Genomic DNA, 19,031 nt, shown 5'->3' on the forward strand with positions numbered 1-19,031 from the left:
GGAATCTCCATCCTTAGAGGTTTTTAAGGCACAGCTTGACAAAGCCCTGACTGGGATGATTTAGTTGGGGTTGGTCCTGCTTTGAGCAGGGGTTTGGACTAAATGACCTCCTGAGTCCCTGGCAACCCTAATCTTCTATGATTTTGAATGTACACTTGCCAGCTATAACAGTGAAACTCACACAGTTTGTTCCAAAAACTCTAATTTAAAAACAAAGCAAAATAGCATTTCCCCTTCTGATATTCACTCTGTAGTCACTTTCTCCCTTAATGGTCTATCCTTCTCTCACTCCCTCACATTGAATTGTCCCCAAAGTTCTTTCCTATCCCTGCTGCTTCCAACTCCTCCCCCTTTCCATTTATTCTCTTACACTACATGAGACTCCACATGCCACACCCCTTTCATGTAGCTGTTTGACATTTTGGGGAAATTTGTCTATGTCAGTTTATGAATTTCCTTGGTTTTGTTCATTCACTTTGTGATTGTAACCTCATTGTGATTGTAAACACAGCCAGACCTGTGACAGGTGTCTTCTGCCACCTCCCTCTCCCTTTTTCCTAGCCTCCTTCCTCTGATTTTGACAACTGGCTCTCTATCTTCTCACAATCCCCCTTCCCCATCCTCTGACTTTAGCTTTAATGTTCCGTGTGCTGCCTCAGCCTCACCTCCTTGCTTCATCCTTTTTCCTGAGGCACTTCTCACACTCACCAAGTTGGCACTCACTCTATCCTTTGACTTCAATTTTTCAATCAAGATTAGATTTTTTCTAAAAAAATATGCTCTAGGAATTATTTTGGGGAAGCTCTATAGAGTGTTTTATACAGGAGGTCAGACTAGATGATCTCAGTGGTCCCTTCTGGCCTTGCAATCTATGAATAGGAGCAGAATTAAACCCTTAGGGTCTTCACGTTACATTCCAGGTGGAATTCCTAGCCTAACAATCTTATGTCATCAACAAAATAAAATAGGGATGTTAAACTAGAAGAAAACAAAATAAAGAAATATCTTCACATATATTAGAAAAACACCTGAAAGCTAGTATACACAAATCTCAATAAAAATAAGAATACTACTTAACACAGTTTCCAGTTTGTTGCTAAGAAACTGCTGCTTCATAGTTTTATTGTCATTTGCAGAATTCTGGTTCTTCCTTTGCCACTTTGTGTCAGCTCATTATAACAGCATAATTAGAATGAGCATAATAGAAAATAATGGAACATATAATTTAAATTTTCATCACCTACACAGTTGGCTTGCTGTTTTCTGTTCTATCGTCTAGTACCCTCTGATATTACATGAAAGAGAAAAGATGTTAAAGAAAAGATTGTTTATACTAGCACAGAAAATGCCAAATTATTCATATTCATTTTTTACATAAAGTATTTCTTTGGGGTTTTTGTGTGCTTGATTGATTATGGTATCTCCAAGGATCTATTATCAGCTTACTTGAATAAAGTCCTGGTGAAATTATAACTCTTCCCTCTTTACTTTAAAAATCACCTGCAAAAGAAGGGGGAAATGGGTTTGTTGTCCTTGTTTATTTATAAAAAATGTACCAGTATAAAGATTGTTCCTTGTTTTAATTGTTTATTTTTACTTTACATATAATATAAATGTCAAATATTATCTTTCCTGTTTTGGCTCATGCTTTCCCTTGCAGAGCCTAGGGTTTTGATTCTGCTCCTGTTGAAGTCAATGACAAAAGTGCAATGAGTTAGCTGGTGCAGGATCAGACCTATAGAGAAGTAGATTGGGAACTTTTTCAGCCATTAGTTAAAGGAGGCAAGTTCGATCTTTAGCAGATTGCTGTATCCCAACATGTTTTACAAAGTTAAAGAAATAACTTAGTTGCAAAGATAAAACAAAGAACAAAAATAGGGAGAGAGAGCATAAAAGGTACAGGCAAAGAAGAAAGGATGTTTTTAGATTATGTTTAAAAATAGATGGAGAGCAAACGAGGTGAAGAGACCCAGGAAAGATACTCCAAATGGAAGAGGATGCAGAGGAAAATGCCACAGCAATAGTGGCCAAATTGTGAAGATTCCCACTTTAAATTTCTCCCACAATTGACAAGCCATTTCCCAGTGTTATTCCTTTCAAGTGCCCATATAGCGCTGGTCAGAGTCCAGCAGTATATGGTGAAATCCTGGCCCCACTGAAGTAAATAGCAAAGCTTCCATTGACCTCGGTGGAGCCAGCATGTCACCCCAGACTTCAGCCTTGGGAAAGACGGCGTTGTCATAGTGGGACTAATTCACTGCACCCCCTGAAGGGCAAAGTGTGGTATTGCAGGCACTGCCTGCCTTAGTCCACAAGTTATGGCCGCCAGCTCAGAACAGGGTGGCTCGTGCCATAAACTTGGTGTCAGTCTGTGCACCATTAAATAAAAATTACAAACTCAGAATCTGGCTTTCTGCACCTTTAAATAAACAAACAAAACCCTTCAAGGCAAGCACTTAACTGCAGTACTTGAAGGTGAAGCCCTGACATGGTCTTGGGATTCTGGGACAGCACTGAGAAGCACCTCCTCTGTCCCAATCTCATCCAGCACTCCCCTTGAGAGGCAGGCAAGCCTTCTTAATTGGCCTGCTGGCTCCGGATTGGTGTCTCTTCCTGGCCCCTCTAGATCTCTGGAGGACTAAGGCCTGGTCTAGACTACAAAGTTAAATTGATGAAAGGCAGATTACATCAACCTATCTGTGCATGTGTCTACATGCAAATTTGTCTCCAACTGATGTAAGTGTTCCAGTACAGCGACACAGTAACACCATCTCCCTGAATGGCGTTGAGCCATGGTCCACACACTGTAGTCAATGCAGTGTGAGCATAGATACTGCATAACCTACGTCCACCCTAACAGTCCTCCTGCAGCTGTCCTCTAGTGCCCAACACTGACTGCTCTGCTCACAGCTGTGAATGCCATTGCCGAGGGGGTCATGGAGACTGGGATCACATTTCTGAAATGTCTTTTCCTGATCACGTAGCAGCTCTCCCTTGTGTGCAACTGCCTTACCGACTATGCCAGCCACATGCTCCAGATGCGCTCCAGCCTGGAGTAGACAGGAGGCGTTGGAGTTCCTGGGCCTGTGGGGAATAGAGGCTAGGCGGGCACAGCTACGGGGCACTCATAGAAACGTGGACACCTATGAGCAGAGTGCAAGGGGGATGCAGGTGAAGGGGTACAACAGGAGTCAGCAACGGTGCCGTGTGACAGCAAAGGAACTGCATCAGGCATATCAGAAGATCAGGGAGACCAATAGTCAATCCAGTGCTGAGCCACAACACTGCCGCTTTTATAACACTTTGCATGCCATACTTGGCAGAAACCCCACCAGTGCTCGGCATACCATGGATAACTCTGAGGAGGCTGAAACAGACCCCTACCATGAACAGCAAGGAGGAGGAGGATGGGGTACGTGCAACTGGGTGAGGGGGGAAGGGGATGACCAGCTATGCTGTGAGCCAGGACCTGTTTGAGACTCTAGTCAGCCCCAGCAGTGAAGCATGGGCGAGCCTGAGGCAGGGGAAGGAACCTCAGGTAAGTATGTGAATGCATTTTCCATTATGATGTTTAAATGTATGGATGGCACCTGACTCCAACTTAGCAGGACACTGGTCTCAATTTTTCATTAATTTACTCGTACTAGAAGAGAGAGCGGTACAACCAACAGAGGTCGAGTTATCTGTTTTTCCTTCTCCTCTTGGGTTGGGTGAGGGGCACGTGCAGCAGTTTATGTACACAGGGATGTCCCTTGTACCCTCCTGAGAGATCTCTATGAAACTTTCCACAGAGGTGCTCTGCAATCCTCTCCCATAAGTTCCTAGGGATGGCAGCCTTATTTCTTCCTCCACAGCAGGACGTTTTCCCACACCAGTTCACAATGACGTTGACAGGCACCATTGCAAGAAACAGGCTAGCAGCATACAGGTTTGTTCGGGAGGTTTCAGGAAGTCAGCAGCACCTGTGCTCCCTGTGCATCCGTTGCCCTCAGGAGTGAGACATCAGCTAAATTCCCCACCCCCTGTGGAAAACAGTGCCAGGCTTCAGTGCCATTGCCCTATACTCAAACCCCTGGACATAGGGGCTGAAATTTTATTGTTGCATGCAAACGAACAATTCATCCCTCATTTCTCTCCCCATTTCCCCTGGTAGGCCATACTGACCATGGCTGGGACTGGAGAGTGATGCTGTGTTTTTCAAAGCTGAAGTGTCAATAAGCATATCTTGTTTAAAACGTTAGTGGAACAAGAGAAGGGAGTTCTGAAACTTAATTTTCACTTTCCATTGTGACTATAAATACGGTACCTGTGTGTTTCATCTGCAGCTGTGGCCGTTACCACTTTGAGGGGTTCCCCCTCCACAGCCACAGAATGCCTGACCATGGTAAGTAGGAGAAGGAAGAGGAGTCGGGAATGTTCTTGGACATCCTGCAAGCCAGTGCTGCATCAGACTATGAACAGAGGGCCTGGAGGCTGATTATTTCAGACAGCCTGGAGTGGGCAAGAGCAGATAGGAGACAGGCCCAGGAGTCCCAGCAGGCCCAGGAGAGGGAGATATACCAGATACAACAGGGCTTCTTCAGTAACAGATTAGATGCTGCAGATTCTGATTGACCTACAGGTTCAAATAGAGTGGGCTTGCCTCCCTTGAGTCAATGGAGAACTACATTTTAACACCTCCCTCCAGCCCCACAACATTCAATGTGGCATCAGAGGTCTCATCGCTGCCCCTACCATTCCATGCTGGGACACACTAAGGATAATCACAGCTTCACCTACACTGACCTGCAAGATCCTCAGTTGGTGTAGGCGTAGCCAAAATGGACTGAAATGGACGTGAATGTTCTTTCCCCTTATTAAGTTCTGTTCCATTATTTCATTTCAGACTTTTTATTGCCTTTGTTTTTTAATTGCACATAGTTTTGGGGGTCTTTTTGCACTGGTTTTGGTTTGCAATAAATTCTTTTTTTTTTTTTTTTTGAAAATAATGATCTTTATTACTTCACATCATATGCTACAGAAGGCCGAGCGCTACTGAAAGCACTCACTGATTGTTATTGTCCAGGGCAACATTGTCCAACTGTCATAGGATCAGTGACAAACGCAATGTAATAGTTATACACGTACAGCAAGCACCACAAAAATCAGCTTTAACAGATAGCAAGCACCACAAAATTCCTAACAGCCCCAAAAACTTCAGGGCCAGCTACAGCACAGCCTACCACACCACCTCACTGTGACTGAATGCTGACGTGCTCTTTCAAGGCCTGACTCACAGCCACATAGCTCTGAGTTGAGCTCTACTAACCTCCCATGTATCTGGCTGTTCAAACTCAGCGGACAGACACTCTATCTCCGCTCTCCACCCCGCCGCAACCTTTGCTTCACAGATATTATGCAAGTCACAACATGAAACTATAACCAGTGGGATATTTTTCTCACAAAGATCCAATCTTGTGATCACCAACACCAGCATCTATTCAGTCTACTGAAAGCACATTCAGCTGTCATTCTGCACCTAGTGATCTGGTAGTTAAATCTTTCCTTGGTGCTGTCGAGCTGACTGGTATTCAGCTTCATAAGCTAGGGGTACAAGGGGTAGGCTGGGTCCCCCAGGATCACTAGTGGCATTTCATCATCACCAATGGTAATTCACCTGTCAGGAAAGAACGCCCCCGCTTGCAGCTTTCTGAACTGTCCTGTGTTTTTAAAGGTGCAAGCATCATGCACCTTCCCTGACCTGAAGTTAGTGAAGCGTCCCCAGCGGTGATCCATCAACACTTGCAAAACCATAGAGAAGTAGCCTTTCCTATTGATGCACATTGTGGGCTGGTACCAAAATAGGAAAATGCATGCCATCTACTGCCCCACTGTAGTTACAGAACTTCATTGCTGCAAATCTATCCACTATGTCCTGCACATTGCCAAGTGTCAGTCTTGCATAGTGGGAGATGATTAATGGCCCTGCACACTTGTATAACAATAGCCCCAACTGTGGATTTTCCAACTCCAAAATGATTTCCCACTGACTAGTAGCAATGTGGTATTGCAAGCTTCCACAATGCAATCACCACTTGCTTCTCCACTACCAGTGCAGCTTTCATTCTACAGTCCCTGCACTGGAAGACTGAGTTGATCTCAGTACACAGACCTAGGAATGTGGCCTTTCACATCTGAAAGTTCTGCAGCCACCACTCATCATCCCAAACCTTCATTACGATGCATTTGCACTAGTTAGTATATGTTTCTCGGGCCCTGAAGTGCCACTCCACTGTATGCAGCTGCTCAATGAACACCAACAACCACCTTGGGCTTTGCTATGTCCCACAGCAATCTGTCCTCCATGAAATCATCATGTCCTCCACAGCTAGGATTCTTCTTGCAAATACCAAAGGATCATTCATTCTGTGTTTGGAACACTCAGGACAATATTGCAGAGCTGTGTGGGTTCCATGCTTCTGTCAGAGATGGCAGACAGTAAGAAGTGCCACACAGGTTTGTGGGATTTTAAAAAAAGGCACAAAAATTATGAGATATGGATGGCATTATGGGATGGAGAAAACTGCATGGTGGGATTGACCCCTTGAACCCAGTCAACCCTGCATGACTCATTTCTGCCCCACCATGCATTGCCAAAATTTCCCAAAAGACAGTGCACTGGACAATGGTGAGTTGCACACTGGGACATCTACCCATGGTGCACTGACACAAGCACTCCTTGTGAGCGCACAGCACCAACACAAGGAGTCCAGCATGCATGTGCACGAGCGATATACTAACCACGGCAGCTTTACACTGACATAACTTGCATTGACCAAAAGTTGTAGTGTAGACATGGCCTAAGTCTTGTTGGTAGCCCTGCTTGAGCAGGGTGGTGTCAGAGCACCTAAACCCCCAGCAGTGGGCAGAGAACTACAAGTCTGAAATTACAAGTTTGTTTGGTAAATGTATAATGCTGCTGTAATATACTTAGACTTCTGTAAGCTGTTTAACTTGCTACCACATGACATTTTGATTAAAAAACAACAACGATATAAAATTATCCTGGCAGACAGTACATGGATTAAAAACTGGCTAACTGACAAGTCTCAAAATGTAATTCTAAATGGGGAATCATCATTGAGCAGGTCTGTTTCCATGGGGTAATGCCAAAATTGGTTCTTGGTCCTATGATATTTAATATTTTATCATCACTGACCTTAAAAAAAACAAAAACAAAATTATCATTGATAAGGTTTGCAGATAACACAAAAATTGGAAGAGTGATACATAATGAAGGTACCAAGTGATCTGGATTGCTTGGCAAGCTGGACACAAGCAAACAATGTGTGTTTTAATATGTCTAAATGTAAACGTTTACATGGAGGAACAAAGAATATAGGCCATACTTGCAGGATCAGAGACTCTATCCTGGGAAGTAGTGACAGTGAAAAAGATTTGGGGGTCGTGGTAGATAATCAGCTGAATGAGCTCTTAGCCAAAAGGGCTAATACAATCCTCGGATGCATAAACATATAGGAGTAGTAAGATTATTTTATCTCTGTATTTGGGATTGGTGAGACCACTGCTGGAATATGTGTCCAATTATGGTTTCCATAATTCAAGAAGCTTGTTGATAAATTGGAGAGGATTCAGAGAAGAGACACAAGAATAACTAAAGGATTGGAAAACATGCCTTATAGTGATAAATTCAAGGAGCTCCATCTATTTAGCTTAAAGAGAAGATTAAGAGGTAATTTCACCACAGTTTTAAAAGTACTTACAGGGGGAACAAATATTTGATACATGGGCTCTTTAATCTAGCAAAGAAAAATATAACATGAGCCAATGACTGGAAGTTGCAGCTAGACAAATTCAAACTGGAAATATGTTATACATTTTTAACAGTGAGGGTAATTAGCCACTGGAACAATTTACCAAGGGACATGGTGGATTCTCCATCACTGACAATATTTAAATCAAGATGAGATGTTTTTTCTAAAAGATGTGCTCTAGGAATTATTTTGGGGAAGTTCTCTGGCCTGTGTTATACAGGAGACCAAACTAGATGCTCACAATGGTCCCTTCTGGCCTTGGAATCTGTCATGACCTAATCTGCCATTCCACAGAAACTAACAAAGGGGACAGCCTTCATAGCCTGCAGAGCACAGGAGGATTGGAGTGCTTCAAGGGTCAGCAGATACCTAAGTCTTTTTTGTCCGAAACAGGCCAGAAGATTTTAAGATTGATTCAAAGGGATTTCACTGTGTAAAACTTGATTTGTTAGCACCTTGTGTTTCTGTTTAAAGTAAGATGCATAGATACAACTCCCTAACAAAAGAGAAGAAACAAGAGATGCACCAAGGAGCAAATCAGCCAGGGTTGGCTGATTCATATGAGGGTTCCATTATATCTAAGTGTGACAGTTCTCAGAGTTTCTCAGGACTGTGAAATTACCTTATTGCCCCTTGCCCCCAGCGAGAGACAAGGTTGCTGTTGGTTAACTCTTAGCCACCCAGACAATTTCCTCAAGGCTATGCCAGCCCTTACTTTGTCTTTCAGGTTAGTAATAGGTGTACCCCAGTCCTCAAACCCCTTTTAAGCATCCCCCTGTAGTTTTCATCCCCTTACCACAGAACACTCACAGTAATACCAGGTATGCTGTCCCCAAGGAACAGGATAGATGCCAACTTGTTTGATTCAGATCAGGGTCAGCTCCTATATAATATCAGAGCACTGATATTTAAAAAAAAAAATGGCTGACAAGCCACAAAAACATTGAAAAAAATGCATGCTTGGTATGTCACTAGCATTTTGACTGACAGCTTTTCAATGTCAATATTGCTGTTGTATTTACAGACTGTATAATAGCTGGGCATTTAGATAGGATATTAATGTGCATCTGCTAAACAGCATGGCTTGTCACAACACAATTGAGGCCGTATCACTATGGGTTATGAAGTCTTTCCCCTAACCCATGAAGATAGATGCCATATGAAAAGAGACAATAGATTGTTTCAGTATAGCACAGAATGGGGAGAGGCACTCTGGATCCATTCACTGAGGAAACATACTGTGGAGCAAGGGTGTACTCATGATACTTTGGGTCCTGGCTCCTTTAAAACCTGACAGCTCTGCAACAGACTGAACTATAGGGGAAAATCTACTTTATTAAATAGAAAAGTAACTATTAATAAGCCTAGGCCCTAGTTTGTGTTTCAGAATTCTGTTTTATATTGTAACCATTTGTTTCCACCATTCTCTTATTTCTAGTCGAATCTTTAGTCTTTCTTAAATAAACCTACGTTTGCTTTATTATTAGTGTTCACAAATGCTGTGTGTTATACAGGAGTATAAGGTAAAACTAGTAAAAAGGGGTACACTGCTACTTTGCGATGTCACAGGCTAGCTGGTATCTATGGATAGACTGAGCCCTGGTCCCCTGGACTGGAGTTGGTGAGCCTAATCCAGCTAATTAGACAGGGTGGGGGGCTACACCTGGGGCCATAAAGGGCTGCTAGTAGACAGCTGGGGGAAGAAAGGACTGAGACAGGCCAACCCTTGGTCAGCAGAGGCCACACTGCAGTGGCGCTAACTCCAGTGATGGATCCCTGGTGCAAAGGGCTCAAGCAAGCAACCGGGCAGCTGTGGCACCAAGAGGGGAGCAGAGCTGGAGAAGGGAAGGATGCTGCCACTAGTTGAAGAGCCAGGGACCCCTGGGAAAGATGGCCCTGAAGCCTGAGGGCCAGCTATTGACTTAAGACTGCCTTCTCTTTGTTTGTTTGTTAACCTTTGTTATAAGAGAATAAACCTCCTTGGCTGGTCTGGGCATGGTAGCACATACTTGGAGATGGGATGCAGAGGCAGCCCTCGTGATACGTGATACCAGAAGTGGGGGCAGATGGAGGAGGTGATCTGCCTGGTAGTGGCAGGGCAGCAGCAGCAGGTAGCTACTATGCAGAAACAGCAAGAGCAGCAGCAGCAAACCCAGGCCCTGCTGATGCAGATGATGGAAAATCAGCAGAAACAGCTGGAGGCCCAGTTCGGTGCAGAAAAGAGATGGCAAGAAGTCCACTCCAAACAGTGGGAATGGATACAGAAACAGTCGGGCTGTGCCACACCCAGTAATGCAGTTGGTATGAGACTGAGGGTAGCTGGCTCTGGGCTTGGCAAAGCTCAGACCAAAAGATGACCCCAAGGCCTTCCTCCTGACATTGGAGTGGGTGGCAAAGACAGCCAACTGAGAAGAGTTGACTTGGGTGGCTGCATAGCACCATTCCTGACGGATAAGGCACTTCCAGCTGGCCTTAGTGGGGGAAGCTGTGAAGCGTGCTGAACCCTTCTTTGAGGCCAAAGGAGATAAGTGGCGGGGACAGCATGATAAACTGAGGAAAGATCACCAGGGGGTGACCCAGGGAAGCCCTCAGGGGAGAAAGAACCCGTGTCCTAAACTCAGGAGAGCGGGTGCATAGCACCTATATCCCTGCAGTCTACAAGAAATACCAGTGGGACAGGACCAGGGGCCGCATGGTTTGCTTCAAATGTGGCCAGTCTCGGAATATTTTAAAAATGCCCAATTATGGAATGTGACTACCTAAACTATTACTACAGTGGGTCCAAGTGGTGGGGGTCCACTCTGAGAGTTGAGGGGGGGGGGGCGCTGTGGGAAGTAGCAGTTAAGGTGGGAAGAACTGTAGTTAAGGGACTCATAGACTCAGGCTGGGGATGCACTCTGGTTCAGGAAGACCAGGTGAAATTAAATAGCCTGGACTGACACCTCCCAGTATATGTCTCCTGTATCCATGGTGAAAGCCATGTCTAGCCCACCACAGAAATTGAACTGGAGGTGCAGGGTCAAAGAGCTCAACTGCATGTCAGGGTGATCCAGGGCCTGCCTTGGCCCATAGTTTTTTGGGGAGAGATTAGATGGGTTTCGGAGCCCTCCTGCAAGAAGGGCTAGGACAGCAACTGGGACCCAGAGTAAGGATGGCACAGGGGGACTGAGAAGGAGAACACGGTTTTCCCTGAGGCCGTAGGGACCAGCTTAGGAAGTGCCAACAGGAGATGAACAACATAAGCACCTCACAGGAGACAGTCATCAGCCAACTAGTCAGGTTAGAACAAGAGTTGGCTTGGGTGCAGGTGGGAGTCGAGGGGCAACAGAAACCATGCTTGCAAATGTAGGAAGAATTGGCCCAGGCCCAGAGAGGGAAAACTCAGCAGGCTACAGTGGGGACCCAGGCTGAACTACCTATTGACAAGCTAGTATAAGGATTCAGACAGGACCACTCTAACAGGGAGAGGCCCAAGAAGGCGGCTGGCGTAGGAAACAGGACCATAGGGCAAGGAAAGAAAAAGGAGGGGGCCATAAACCCGGCTTGCTCTAAGGACTGACGAGATGACAGAATAATTGGAGTCAGCATAATGCAAATAGCAGGACCTCAAGTTCCAGAAAGAACAGCTGGCCAGAGATCTCTAGTTCATGGAGGAGGAAAAGCAATGCTTATTTCTCATCGTTCATGAACTCAAGGCTGAAATAGAGGCTCAGCGTACAGAAACCTTGAAGTCCAAGAGACAAAGTTGACACATTGTAGAGACTGTACCCAGTGGGCATCAGTATGTGACCCTGGCCGTGTTGCATAAAACTCAGGGAGACTGGGTCCAGGAGTTTGTGGTTGGGGGAATCTTACTATAGTCTAGGACTTGGAGAAGACTCCATGGCTGGGAGGTAGTTGTAGGAAATGTTAGTATCATGTTAGACCACTAAGGGCAATATTTTGGTTAAGTTGAAGGGAAGGAAGTTTTGGGCCCTGAAATGTTATAACAACTGATATTGCAGAATGTCGAGGCAGAAAGGTTTTGCACTGAGAGGTGAGAGTTACCAGATAGGGGAGAAAGGACTGAAACAGGCTGAGTCCCTGTCAGCAGAGGCCACACTCAAGTGGAGCTAATTCCTGTGGTGGGTCCTTGAGGAAGGGGATCAAGCAAGCAACCCTGCAGCTGTGGCTCCAAGAGGGGAGCAGAGTTAGAGAAGGCAAAGATGCTGCCAGCAGCTGGAGAGCCAGAGACCGCTGGGAGGGGTGGCCCCAAAGCCTAGGGTCCAGGTATTGACTTAAGACTGCCTTCTTTTTGTTAACCTTTTTTATGAGAATAAATCTCATTAACTTGGATTGGGCATAGCAGTACATGCTTGGAGATGGGGTGCAGCAACAGCCCTGGTGACATGGGGGCAGAGAACTTGGGATTTCTGTGAGTAGCCAGTGTTGGGCGGGATATCACAGAGCAATGCTTCAAAGGGATCTGAGACTGGGGTGCACCTCTCATTAAGCTGGAAGGCAAAGACAGGGCTAGCACAGAGGGTGCTTGAGTGGCTGACAGGTTGGTGGTGTTAGTGTTGAACTAACACCCAGCCACCACAGGCAAGGCTATGGGCAGGGGGTAAAAGGTGACTCAGAGTCCTGGGTAGCCTAATAAGAGTCACACCTTACTGTTTAAATAAATCATTTCATGGAGTTAAAAATACTGATAATGTTTTGGCATGATTCTATCTTTTTACTTATCACCTTCCTGTGGGCAGTGCCAGTTTATGATCTGGCTCATCAATTCATCTTGCTCATTTGCTGCCACAATAGGAAGTTCAGGAGTATAAAATGTGGTGTTAAATTAAACATTCATTCTATTTCCAATTAGAAGACTGAAAGCTAACGAAGGTATCATTCCTCTGACCTGATCCTACAGAAACCATAGGGATACCTTTTAATGAAACAATAGATAAAGACTGCATCTATTAATTGCCTGAATGTTCCTTACAAGTGCACATAGTCCCCCTGGAGTTAATGAAGCTCCTGATATGAGGAGAGTTATCAGATCTGGGCCCAGCTTTCCCACCTGCAACCCCTCTGCATTTACCTGTAAGCCACCAATTTCCCAGCTCAAGAGAATTACAGTTGTGAGTAAGGACTGTCCCAGATGCATAAGGTTTGCAAGATCAAGCCCTAAAGCCAGCGGGTCAAACACTGCTCACCTCACACACAAGGACTCCCATTGTCTCCGGTTAGGCTATTCCTGGGAGCGAGACAAACAGAATTTGACATTTTGTCCTTTTAAACTAGTTAAAATCAATCCCCTTGTACAAGTGCAAATCCACTAACACAGTAATGATTCCCTGGAACAGTCCTTGAGACACTGAGCCCTGGTCAACACTTACCTGGAGATTCTGTGGCAGTCGACGGGGGTTACACAAGCTACGCAGAGTAGCTTGCATAACTCCCGTCGACTGCTGCACTTCCCTTCTGCGTGGCGTCTTCACTTCACTGCGCCGAAGGGAACTGCATTTCTGTCGATGCAGCGCTATGCCACTTGAGGGGGTGGTTTACAGCGTCGACTTCTGGATCGACTGAGTGGGTCTTCACTGACTGCTCAATCGATCCAGAAAGGTCGATCTGACGGTGGCGACTTTGCTGCCGTCAGTGTAGACGTACCCTGAATTGTCTCTCTTATTTCTGCCCTCATCCATCATGCATTCAAAAATAATCCTCTAACATTCTAGTCCTCTCACCATAGCCAACAAGCACCTGCAGACACCACAGAGAGGAAATAATTGCAATCGTTGCAATAATTGTGCTTCATTCGCTAGCCCTGGTCCCTCTCACGCAGAAACCTCCTGTCTTCTATCTCTGTCTGCACGTCTCATAGCAAAAGAAGCTGCTCAGACCATCTGCCAATCTTCAAGTAGAACTAAAAATCTTCCCTTATTATAACATATAATTTATACAGTACATTTTTCCTTGCCAAGATCAAACCGCAAAGAGCACTTGATGACACAGGAAAGAAAATATCACACTGTGACCTCTGTGGTATGCTTTCCATCTATAGTTACTTCTCTGAGTCATGTTACTTTGCCCATGACACTCTTTTAAATGGAAAATAATAGGAAAAGAACAGAGTAATAGAAAAGTAAGAAGAAACAACACGATTGTTACTGGAGGAGCGGTTTTGGTGACATTTACACTCAAAATTTTTGCTGATGTTAGATACTAAATCCGAAGAGCCCTTTATACATACTTTCTTAATGGCGGATAGAGGGTGTGTACGTACGTACGTACGTACGCACGCACGCACGCATGCACGCACGCACGCACGCACACGGTTTTGAAAAGCTTCTTACAAAATAAAATAAATACCAAAGATAAACAGATTTGCTTACTGCTCTCCCTTCTTTATTGCAGTACTGCATCAGAACTTATTAATTGTTATATATGCAGACAGCACCACAGGTGCTCACAGACTTGTGAAAGATGAAGATTGCACCTGGTCAGAAAAAGGTGTGTCATTTTTTGCCCCCAGTTTAGCTTTATTAATAAAAATTATGAGACTAAATTGAAAGCAGTTTCATTTGTTTAAATAGAATATTTCCTTCTCACTCTAGCCTAAATTGATAGTGAACAGAAGCTGTTACTCTCTGACGATATGAAGTAATTTGGTGAGCTCAACTCAGTGAGTAAGTGTCCCATCACAAAATCCATCATCACAACTAAAATTAGCCAGCAGTCTGTTGGCAATCTTAGTGGAAAAGCCAAAGGACTGAATAGGCATAGAGTCTGAAGTGTCCTTTCCTACTCAGAGGAGTTCTCTTCACCTCCAGATGGAAGCATGTTTGATAAGTAGTGTGGGAAAACCTGCACTGCTATTGCACTTGCCTATTCTCTCAATTGGACTGATAACTTTCAGTCCAGACAGTGGCTTATATCCCACCCGTTATTTTAGGTAGTTATGGAGCACCTATCACTACAGTATCTAAGGCCTTGATTCAGGAAAAAACTTATGAACATGCTTAAAGTTCAGCATATGCCTACATCTTTTCTTGAATTGGGGACTATGGTATGTCTACACTACCACATTCTTCTAACTTCCCACCAATGGCACTAAATCATATCATCTAAGGGAGAAAATTGCAACTTTGGGGTGTCAACTAAAAAAAAAAAAACCCTTTTACAACTGCCTTAAGTTTACATGTGGTGTTGTGCAAAGAGATGGCTTACAGATATGCCATACTTAAATGATAACCTGGGTGAAAAATTTTCTTTGTTTTTCTCTACCCTCTCCCCGATTTGTCCTGTTACTACAAAACTGTACAACAGCCTCTTTCTTAGGCCTGGTCTACACTGGTAAGGTAGGTCAACGGAATGCGGCTTCTGTTGACCACATAATGTATGCATCTCCACTGGCAGGTCAGTTTTGCCCACCTAAATCGTGGGAAAATTCAACTTAATAAAACCACCTCTGCAAGAGGCATAGCGCTGAGGTCGAATTGTACAGGTAGAATGAGCAGCTGTGTAGGGAGTGTGCAACGTAAATCAATGTCATTGGCCTTTGGGAGGTATCCCATAATGCTCTGCTGTTACTGCTCTGGATATTCGCACTCTACTGCACTGTGGCCACGTAAACAGGAAGCAGCCCCTTCCCTCAAGCCCCGGGACATTTTGAATTCCCATTTACTGTTTGCTCAGTATGGCGAGAGCTTTGAAGCAGAACTGATCATGGCAACTGCACGCCCCAAACGTGCTCCAGCCTGGAGTCGACCTGGATCTTATTTGTCTGTGGGGCAAAGAGTCTGTTCTGGCTCAGCTCCGAGCCAGCAAAAGAAATTTGGATATCTACAAGACGATATCGCGCGGCATGTTGGAGAAAGGGCACAACCGGGATGCGCAGCAGTGCCGCATTAGAGCTGATGCAGGCATATCAGAAAACTAGGGAGGCTAACAATCATTCTGGCTCATCACCAAAGACATGCCACTTTTACAAGGAGCTGCATGCAATTCTAGGCAGTGACCCCACCACTATACCACCATGCAGCTTAGACACCTCAGGGGAATCAGAGGCCAGGATGAATGAGGATGACTCTGTGGATGAGGAGAACAGGGGGTACGTACATAAGGTGTCCCTTCTCCCTGAAAGCCAGCTGTTTGCTACACAGGAGCAATCCAGCCGGACACAGGAAAGCGTGGCTGACTGAGATGCCGGGGAAGGCACAGCTGGTGAGTATGGACTGCAAATCTCATTTCTATGGTTGTATCCCCAGCTTCTTGGAATAGCGATATATATAGTGTATGTAGTGGTGGGGTTAGCCTTCCACGTAGCTGGTGCACTTAAATAATCTTTTCCTGGGTGAACCCTATGCTTATGTGCACAGGTGTACTCCGCGAATCCTCCATGGATATCTCCAGGAAACTTTCATGTAGGTACTCTGCAATCCTTTGCAGAAGGTTTCTTGGGAGGGTAGCTTTATTTCTTCCACCGTGATAGGACACTTTCCCCCACCACTCTGTTATTAATTGTGCAGGCATCATCGTAGAACACAGCATAGCAGCATAAGGGCCAGGCCTGTACACAGATGCTTGCAGCAAATCCTCCCTTTCCACCTGTGTGACCCTCAGGAGACTGATATCACTCATGGTCACCTAAGGAAGATGTTGCACGTTTACAGTACCTGCCTAACAGTGGTTTCTTGGGTCAGTGAAACACAAGTTCCTAGACAGGAACTTTTTGCTATGGGTCTCAGTAATCCGCAAACAGGTGCCCATATTTTTTCCTCAGGGACACTTTACCCCTACCCACTCCACATCCTTCGGACCGCTGCTTCAAAAACGTCTTTTGGGAGGACTAAGGGAACTCCACCATCCTTCTGCATGGGGAGGCATGCACTTGTGCTGCATGTGCAACGGAGATTTCCCTACAACAGATGCACCAGCCCCTCACCTACCATGGCTGGAACAGCAGTCCAACCCATGCAATAGTTAGAGACTGGTATGCAGGTCTATCTTCCCCTTAGGAATATAAAGGGAAGTTCACATTGTAATATCGCTTTTCTTCCATGGGACCAGCAAAAAATGGATATCTTGTGCTTTGCTTCCTTTCAGTGGACAGTGTGGCCTTCAATGTGGCCTCTACTACTCCTGCTGAGTGCCTGTCGCAGATGAGAAGGTGAAAAAAACCACCTCAGGATGACATATTCAGTGAGATAATGAACACCTCCATGGCTGCTGCCACAGAGCTAAGAGCATGGAGGATTTCATTATCAGACAAACTGAACATGAATATGGACAATAGGAAGGCAGCCCAGGAGTATGAGCGTGCAATACAGGATGAGATACTGCATATAATGAGGGATCAGTCAGACATGTTGAGGCATCTGGTTGAGCTTCAGGAAGCTCAGCGGCAGGGGAGACTCCCTATGCAGACCCTGCAAAACTCTGAAGTAACACACTCTTTCCTAGCCCCAACCGGTGTAGGAGGAGCTTGAGCAGGGTACAGTACATGCTCCACTCGTCGCCCCTTGAGGGGAGCAGAAAGAGGCAACGGCCTCTTTAGGGACTGGAATGTGTGTGTTTTTGCTGTTTGCACAGTGAAACGTGGTTCTGTATCACCTCTTAGTCCCCTGACAATGCATGCGAAACATTAAATTATCTTCCTGGTTGGGATGATTTAGCTGAGGTTAGTCCTGCTTTGAGCTGGGGGTTGGACTAGATGACCTCCTGAGGTCCCTTCCAACTCTAATATTCTATGATTCCTTTCCCTCCACTGTTAAGGATCAACAATAAAGAAGTGGTGCTTTACAATTCATCACTCTATTTCTTGAGAGCAAGGGGATGAGGGGTGGGGGAAGGTGCAGGGAGGGCACAGAACTGTATGGGTGGGGAATGGGTAGGGGATGGGAAGGGAAAGCACAGCACAGATAAGTTGTGCACATTACTGTGCCTCATTGGAAAAATAGGCTGGCTGCAAATTTTGAGCCGCCAGATGCCACTGCAACGCTGAGACCCAATCACGGAGTTCTGCACCTCAGGGAAGCATTGAAAACCTATCTGCCTCCACAACCCAACCCAACGGGAACTTCTCCCCCTTTGTTTCACACACATTACGGTGCACACAGCAGGCAGAGATAACAGTGGGGATGTTGTGTTCACGGAGGTCTAACCTAGTGAGCAAACTGTACCAGCGCGCCTTTAAACATCTAAATGCACATTCCACCATCATTCTGCACTTGCTGAGCCTATTATTGAAATGCTCCCTCTCACTGTTCCGGTGCCCAGTGTTGGGCTTCATTAGCCTGGGGAGCCAGAGGTAGGCAGGATCCCCCAGGATCACTATTGGCATTTCAATATCGCCAATATTTATTTTTTGGTCTGGGAAGAAAGTGCCTGCCTGCATCTTTTTGAACAGACCTGAGCTCCTAAAGGTAGTATGTCATGCACCTTTCCAGACCACCCCACATTGACATTGGTGAAGCGTCCCCTGTGATCCACAAGGGCCTGCAACAGGGCAGGGAAAAGCTCTGAGCAAAGTTCCAGGAAAGTGGCCTTTCACATGCAAAAGTTCTGCAGCCACTGCTCATCACCCTACACCTTCATAACTATGTGATCCCATCAGTCACTGCTTGTTTCCTGGGACCAGAAGCAGCACTCCACTGACTGGCAGATGGTGCATGACAGCTTGCAGCTAAAGAGAATTTTTTTGTTCTATGGCTTGTATCAAGGCAGCTTCAGTAACATAATTTTCAGCACTGTGGCTCCTGTCTTGGCCCTGAAAATACTGCAGGATAAGTCGTAAGGTGTTTGTGATGCTCACAATGATAGTGCAGAGCTGAGCGGGCTCCATTCCTCTCAGGCAAAGGCGTGCGTGCGTGCGGCAAAGACTGACAGGTTTCGAAAAATGGCACAGAAAGGCATTTGTCTGGGACCAGCGGGGGAGGACGACAACCATCCCAAACGCCCCTGCGGTTAGTTGCACTGTGGGATAGCTACTCACGGTGCACTGCTTTGATTGTCGATGCAAGCATGGATGGTGGGGACGCAATCTCCCAATGCAATGAGCGTGGTGTGATCATGCTCCTTTGACTTCTGCAGCGTGGCAGGTGAAGGTTGATTTAAATTAAATCGACTTCACTCCATACTGTAGACGTATCCTGAAGAGAGGGACCATCATGCTGGGAAATACTTTCAAAGATAACAGGCAAGTTTAAAAAAATTCAATAGGTTTTTATAATTTTTCTT

This window comes from Emydura macquarii, unplaced genomic scaffold (assembly GCF_026122565.2).
Source record: "Emydura macquarii macquarii isolate MOO-44397 ecotype Brisbane River unplaced genomic scaffold, CSIRO-AGI_Emac_v2 contig_1229, whole genome shotgun sequence".
In the NCBI taxonomy this organism is placed as follows: Eukaryota; Metazoa; Chordata; order Testudines; family Chelidae; genus Emydura; species Emydura macquarii.